This window comes from Myotis myotis, unplaced genomic scaffold (genome assembly GCF_014108235.1).
Source record: "Myotis myotis isolate mMyoMyo1 unplaced genomic scaffold, mMyoMyo1.p scaffold_m19_p_1, whole genome shotgun sequence".
Lineage (NCBI taxonomy): Eukaryota > Metazoa > Chordata > Mammalia > Chiroptera > Vespertilionidae > Myotis > Myotis myotis.
In genome coordinates this window covers 164361193-164368860 of record NW_023416313.1, presented here as the reverse complement: position 1 = coordinate 164368860, position 7668 = coordinate 164361193, and positions in this window count along the sequence as shown.

Sequence of the window (7668 nt, the reverse complement as noted above, 5' to 3'; positions counted from 1 at the left end):
AGGCAGGCAGGCAGGTGAGCGTTAGGAGCCAGCAGTCCAGGGTTATGAGAAGGATGTCCAACTGCCAGTCTAAACCGGCAGTAGGACATGCCCTGAGGGGTCCCAGAATGGAGGAATCCCAGATTGCAGCTGAGGGAGCCCCCTCCCCCCCCCCATGCATGAATTTCATACACCGGGCCACTAATATATATATATATATATATATATATATATATATATATATATATATATATATATATTAGACGCCAGGTGCACAAAAATTTGTGCACTCGGGGGTGGGGGGGGTCCCTCAGCCCAGACTGTGCCCTCTTGCAGCCTGGGACCCCTCAGGGGATAACCACCTGCTGGCTTAGGCTGCTTCCTGGGGGATTGGGCCTAAGCTGGCAATCAGACATCCCTCTGGCAGCCCGGCAGCCCTCAGGGGATGTCCACTTGCCAGCGGGGAGCATACCTAAGCTGCAGTCAGACATCCTTAGCGCTGCTGAGGAGGCAGGAGAGGCTCCCACCACCACCGCTGTACTGGCAGCCATCAGCCTGGCTTGTGGCTAAGCAGAGCTCCACCAGGTGGGAGCTCACTGACCACCAGAGAGCAGCTCTTGCATTTAGCCTCTGCCCCCTGGTGGTGAGTGTGTGTCATAGTGACCAGTCATTCCCAGTCTTTCTGCTGTTAGGGTCAGTTTGCATATTACACTTTTACTATATAGGATAGAGGCCTGGTACACGGGTGGGGGCTGGCTGGTTTGCCCTGAAGGGTGTCCCGGATCAGGGTGGGGGTCCCGCTTGGATGCCTGGCCAGCCTGGGTGAGGAACTGATGGCTGTTTGCAGCTGGTCACACCCCCTTCAGGGTGGGGGTCCCCACTGGGGTGTCTGGCCAGCCTGGATGAGGGCCTGATGGCTGTTTCCAGGCTGGCCACACCCCCTTTAGTGTGTGGGTCCCCACTGGGGTGCCTGGCCAGTCTGGGTGAGGGGCTAAGGGCCTTTTTCAGGCTTGCTGGTGACTAAAGCTCCGAGCCTCTCCTTTTTTTCTTTTTTTTTTTTCATTCTGGGATTAATTTACCTTCTATAATTGAAACTTTGTTGCGATCACTGGAGCTAAGAGCCGGTTCCTGTTCGCTCCAGCTCTGTGGCCACGGCCGGCTGAAAGCAGGTATCTGTGGTTTGTTTAGCTTCTATAATTGAAACTTTGTTGCTTTCAGAGCTCAGAGCCAGGCCGTGGCAGGTGGGGAACCTTGGCTTCCTCCATCAGTGGAGCAAGCAAGCTTCCTGCTTGCTTCAGCTGCGTGGCTACCGGACGCCATCTTGGTTGGGTTAATTTGCATATCATGCTGATTAGCCAATGGGAGGCATAGCGAAGATACGGTCAATTGCCATGTTTGTCTGTTATTTGATAGGATATGGCTAATATGCTAAATGTCCCTCCGACTGGTCACTATGATGGGCACTGACCACCAGGGGCAGGCGCTCAACACAGGAGCTGCTGTAACATGCACTGGCCATTTACAAAGAAATGGCACCATGGACCTGGCCCCGACAAAACAACACTTGGCTTCCCCCAAGTGGGACATAGGCCCTGCCACCACCCAGGAGTGACAGCCCACCAAGTTGCAGCCGATGCTGCTGAGACCCATGGCGCAAAATGTGGCCCACAGCGCAGCCCAGCCCAGAAAAGGTTGCTATGGGCACCAGGTAATGGTGTCACATAGCAACACCCAACTTCCTCTCCCTAGCAACTAGCCTCCTTACAGTTTCTTCAGCCCAGGAACACGACTTGCTTTATAGCTAGGTGCAAACATTTTATACTTTAGCCAAAATTCTGTGAAGTGTTTTCCCATGCCTCATATCATTTGATCCTTATATAAATCCTGGAGTAGGTAGATAGGAGACTCAGTGGAATCCTATTTTCTTTTCATTAGCCAGAAAACAGAGATTTAGAAAGTTTAAAAACTTGACCCAACTAAAAAGAAGTAAGAAATGGTGGAACTTGCCGAAACTGGTTTGGCTCAGTGGATAGAGCGTCGGCCTGCGGACTGAAAGGTCCCAGGTTCGATTCCGGTCAAGGGCATGTACCTGGGTTGCGGGCACATCCCCAGTAGGAGATGTGCAGGAGGCAGCTGATCGATATTTCTCTCCCATCGATGTTTCTAACTATATGTCTCCCTTCCTCTCTGAAAAAAATCAATAAAATATATTAAAAAAAAAAAAAGAAATGCTGGACCTTGAAAATGACTTCAGTTTTTCTTACTGTGCAGAATATAGTCAAACACTGCTGCAGTTAAATATTTTACACTTAGTTTTCCATGCGTGATTTACAATAATAATGTGCTTCATGTAGATATTTATTGCTGTGTTGCTGACAATAATCTGAAAGAGAAGTTGGGGTGTTTCACTGGACTGGAAAAAGTTTAGCTACATCACAAAGCAGGTCTAATTAAGCAAGTTTATTCTATATATACTAGAAGCCTGGTGCGCTCGGTGCGGGGTACCTCAGCTCAGCCTGTGCCCTCTAGCAGTCTCGGAGCCCTCTGGGGTTGTCTGACTGGCAGCTTATATCCGCTCCTCATGGGGAGAGGGCCTAAGCTGCAGTCTGGCCTCCCTCTGTGGGAGGGAACAGGTGGACTGATCGGGGATGGCACTGGCTGGCGAGGGGCCAGCCCCACCCCCCTATCACCCCTCTGCTGTTGCTGGTCACCTCCGCCTCCCAATTACTGTCCCCTCCCTCTGCCCACTGGCAAGCACCATAGCTGGCCTGGCACTACTTGCTCACTGGCTCCCACTGTTTGGTTTATTTGCATATTATGCTTTTGTCATATAGGACAAAGGCTAAGTTGACTCACGCATTTGTTGTACCTATAAAGCTCTCACTGGTGCCAATATCATGCGTGTGTTTTGATCTGTCATTGCCAATTGTGAATTTGATTGACACTTCTATTATAGAGAAAGGGCAAATAGCAATATTAAAATATTTCTTCTCATTAATTTCCTTTCTTTTTTAAATATATTTTATTGATTTTTTTACAGAGGGGAAGGGAGAGGGATAGAGAGTTTCTATGAGTTTCTCTCATAGAAATATCCATGAGAGAGAAACATCGATCAGCTGCCTCCTGCACACCCCCTACTGGGGATGTGCCCGCAACCAAGGTACATGCCTTTTACCAGAATCGAACCTGGGACCCTTCAGTCCACAGGCTGACGCTCTATCTAGTGAGCCAAACCAGTTAGGGCAAATTAATTTCCTTTCAATGTGCACAAATCTGTGCACTGTGACACTAGTTTTTAATAAAAGCACATGTTGCTTACTCCATTGAATCATTTTAAATTGTTATATTAATTTTAATTACAATATAGCAAGTTTGCCAGCAGATAAAAATAGTGGAGATATAATTTTAAATACTATAATAATAAAATGACTTTTACATTCTTACTGTGAATTCATTCTTACTGTATATGTACTTTCTCTTGTAAGTCACAAAGCAATATTTTTGGAGTAATGGTTCAAAAAGTTTAAATGACCTTTAAAATATATCAATTTAAGTATTTAAGTTACAGATCACATTTACTTTAACTCAGACTCTCCTTTTCTTTCATTTCTACAAAGCCTTAAAAAACTTGAGTGAATTTTATAGAGTCACCTATGTTTAATGACATGAGATATTGGACAGGTCTGTGTGCTCAGAATGGGTTTTCCTTTAAGCAAAATAGTTTACATTTTATAATTGTAATGCCTGATGTATTTCTATTGTAAAAATTACATGAACTATAGAATTCACTTTCACAGTGACACTATCAGGCTGAATTTGATGGGAGGGACCAGCTAGTTTAAGTTATGACTTTCTCCAGCACTTGAAAAATACTGCCCCTTTGAGAGGTTGTGAAAAATTGTGAAGAGCCAATTATTGCATCTAGACTTTCTAAATAAAGAATTGTTTTTGTTTGTTTTTATGTGTGTGTGCACGTGTGCACACAGAGTGAATGTGGTGGTATTAACCATTGTAGCTTAGTAGAAAATGTACAATAAAAATTCTTCTTTGTTTTTTGGGGAACTATCAGGATGGAGAGACCACATCTTAGCTAGCAATTTGGTACCTTCCTCACTTGAGTTGAATTTCTCTCTCTCTCTCTCTCTCTCTCTCTCTCTCTCTCTCTCTCTCTCTCTCTCCTTTTTCACTTTGGGATACAGCTAAAATATGCACATATAAAGAACCCTAGCTCCTGAGTCAGCAAGGTAATTAAAGCATTTAGTACTTTAGTTCTGGAGTGGATAGGAAATAAAAAAACAAGAGGCTACACGCTATTTTGATGATTGATTTGAAAATAACACATTGGGTAATTAATTCAGTCTTCTATTGGGATCATATATAAATTTTATGGATTTTCCTGGGTGGCTGGAAACAGAGTATCTAGGAAAGGTCAAAGAACATGAAAACTAGAGATAAATGTTTAAATATAACCTGTCACTGAGGTCAAAAGGATAATGTATTCAGATTCTCTGTAGTGGACCTGAGGGCTTCGAGCCTGCCAGTCTTTCAGCCATACTTCTCTACTTCTTAGTATCCTCCATATGTCAGGTTCCTACTTGAGGAAATAAAACCAAAGATGCAGTTTGAATGTTGTCTACCATACAGCTCTATAAGTTTCTTGAATCTAAAGATTGCTTATTTTTCTTTGGACCTCTCATTTCTCACAATTGTTCCTGGCATAGGATAGATATAAATTATATATCCTTCACATTAAGTTACTACACCATCCCCATAACAATCACTGTCCTAAACAACAACTTTTGTTGTTTAAACTTGCTGTTTCTGTTAATTCAAACTTCTCAGACAAATTGAATAGGAGCACATGTCAAGTATTTTTGCAAACTTTTCATGGGAGAAGAGGTTCCTTAAAAAGTGTATTCAGCCAAACCAGTTTGGCTCAGTGGATAGAGCATCAGCCTGCGGACTGAAAGGTCCCAGGTTCAATTCCGGTCAAGGGCATGTACCTTGGTTGCGGGCACATCCCCAGTAGGAGGTGTGCAGGAGGCAGCTGGTCAATGTTTCTCTCTCATCGATGTTTCTAACTCTCTATCCCTCTCCCTTCTACTCTGTAAAAAATCAACAATATATATATATATATATATATATATATTTTTTAAAAAGTGTATTCAAAGGTTTCTGTCCTGGAAAGGCATTTTACAGGAAATAAAAATTGCTAAATAAGTATTGTTAAAAGAGATTAAAATGCATATATCTTTGTTAAAATAATGTTATGAGTTTTACTCAGCTGCATGGGCAACCTTCACTTTCCAGAATGTCTTACTTTCATTTAGGTATATAAAAATATTACTCAAGTGTTTTACCAGAAACTAGAGGCCTGGTGCACGAATTTGTGCACCAGTGGGGTCCCTCAGCCTGGCCTGAGGGATCTGGCTGAAACCGGCTCTTCGACATCCCCTGGTGGGGGGGTCCTAGATTGTGAGAGGCGCAGGCCAGGCTGAGAGACCCCACCAATGCACAATTGGGGCCAGTGGAGGGGTACGAGGGAGGTTGGCCAATTGGGGAGGGATTGCGGGAAGGCTCCAGGGCATGTTCAGCCCATTTTGCTCATTCCTGATTGGCCGGACCCCAGCAGCAAGCTCACCTATCAGTCGGAGCGTCTTACCCCTGGTGGTCGGTGCACATCATAGCGAGTGGTTGAGTGGCCTTAGCATATCATTAGCATATTATGCTTTGATTGGTTGAACGACAGATGGGATGACCGGACACTTAGCATATTAGGCTTTTATTGTATAGGGTAATAATTACCTCCCAGATGGAGGTCATGAATTATATGAAGAAAAATATTCCATCTAAGCCCAGATTTGGGAAACATTCCTATTTATTGCAACTGCTTTTGTTTTGTTTTGGTAACGGTGGGATATTAGCTATCGAGTTGTGTAAAATATTATGGATGCACAGTATAGAGTTCACCTCAGCCATTAGAAGTAACGGCCGATGTGCACAGCAAAGCTGAGTGAATAAACTAAGAAGCAGAATGCATTAGAAAAGATGTTTTATGCAGTTTTTACAAGAATACTTATAAGCGAGTGACAGATTATTCACATGCTATACATCAAAATTTAGGGCAGGAGAATGAGAATGGTAATGGGAATAAAAATAAGTTATTCATAAAACGTTTTAGAGGAACAATTGATAATAAAGTTTCATTACAACCATGACTTAACATTCACTGCATCTGAGATCAAATAAAGAAAATTAAATAATTTGACCAAATTGTCTTTGTAGGAATTCTATTTTACCTTCATGGATATTTTAAAGAATGTTTCTCTTTGGTTCTCGGTAGTTCCAATATAATATATCTACGTTGACTTTTTTTTTCTAGGTTCCTCAATATAAGAATTGGAGTCTTTTCAAGTCCCAGCCATATCTCCTCAAATATTTCTTATTGGCCATTTTCCCTGTTATAACTATTTGAACTTAATATTTTGGAACATCTTAGCTGTTCCTCTAAATTTCTTATATCTTTTTTACATTTGATATCTTTTCATATTTCTAGGTTGCATTGTAAGCAATTTATTCAGCTCTATATTCTGATTCATAAATTCTTTTTAAATATATTCAATAAGGTGCTTAACTCTGTTGTCACATTTCTACTTTTAACTACGTTTTCAAGTCTGTTTAGTCAACTTTGATAATAATCCCTTGTGCCTTCATCATTCCTGTAATTCTTTATCTTGTTAGAGACATTAAAACAATTTCTTTATATTCTGAATCTGATGATACTAATACATTTGGTATTAGGGGATCTGATGCCCTGTTCTTTTTTAAAATATATATATTTTATTGATTTTTTTTACAGAGAGGAAGGGAGAAGGATAGAGAGTTAGAAACATCAATCAGCTGCCTCCTGCACACCCACTACTGGGAATGTGCCCGAAACCAAGGTACATGCCCTTGACTGGACTCGAACCTGGGACCCTTCAGTCCACAGGCCAATGCTCTATCCACTGAGCCAAACCAGTTAGAGTGCCTTTACTGATGCCCTGTTCTTTATGCTGAGTCACGCTCATAGTTCTTGCGTCCTTCTATGCCTAGTGTTTGGTTTTGAGTTTGGATTTTAAAACATTATTATAATTATTTGTGGCCTGGGAAAGGATTTGTGTTTACTTCTTCCAAGGATCCAACATAAACCTCAACTTAGGGTCATTTAAAACTAATTTCTTCCTTGGGCTTTATTGGTATGCAGATATTATATGAATTATTTATTAAGTCCATTTAAATGTGAATTTGTGATCAGCATTTTCAGGGGAGACTCATTTTTAATTTGACCTAGAGAAAAGGGTAACACAGTACAATTCTCAGTTTTCTCCCTCGAAGGAGTGTTTTAGTTTATCTGCTGAGAGTGCTGCCCTTCAGGAATCCTGGTTTTCTATAGAGGTCACCATCCAGACCTCTCATCCTTCTTGAAGCTTCGAATTTTCTCTTGTCTATGACAGCAGCCATTATAACTGAGGCGATGGGCAACAAGTATGACAGATTCCTACTGCTCTGATCCCCATTTTGGATTCTTGCCACTTATGACTAATTTTCCTGATTGACACCAAGTCAACATAGTATTTATAAAACACACAGGCACAATATTCATTTTGTTCAGGATTACAACTTTGGAGCATTTTTCCTGAACATCTA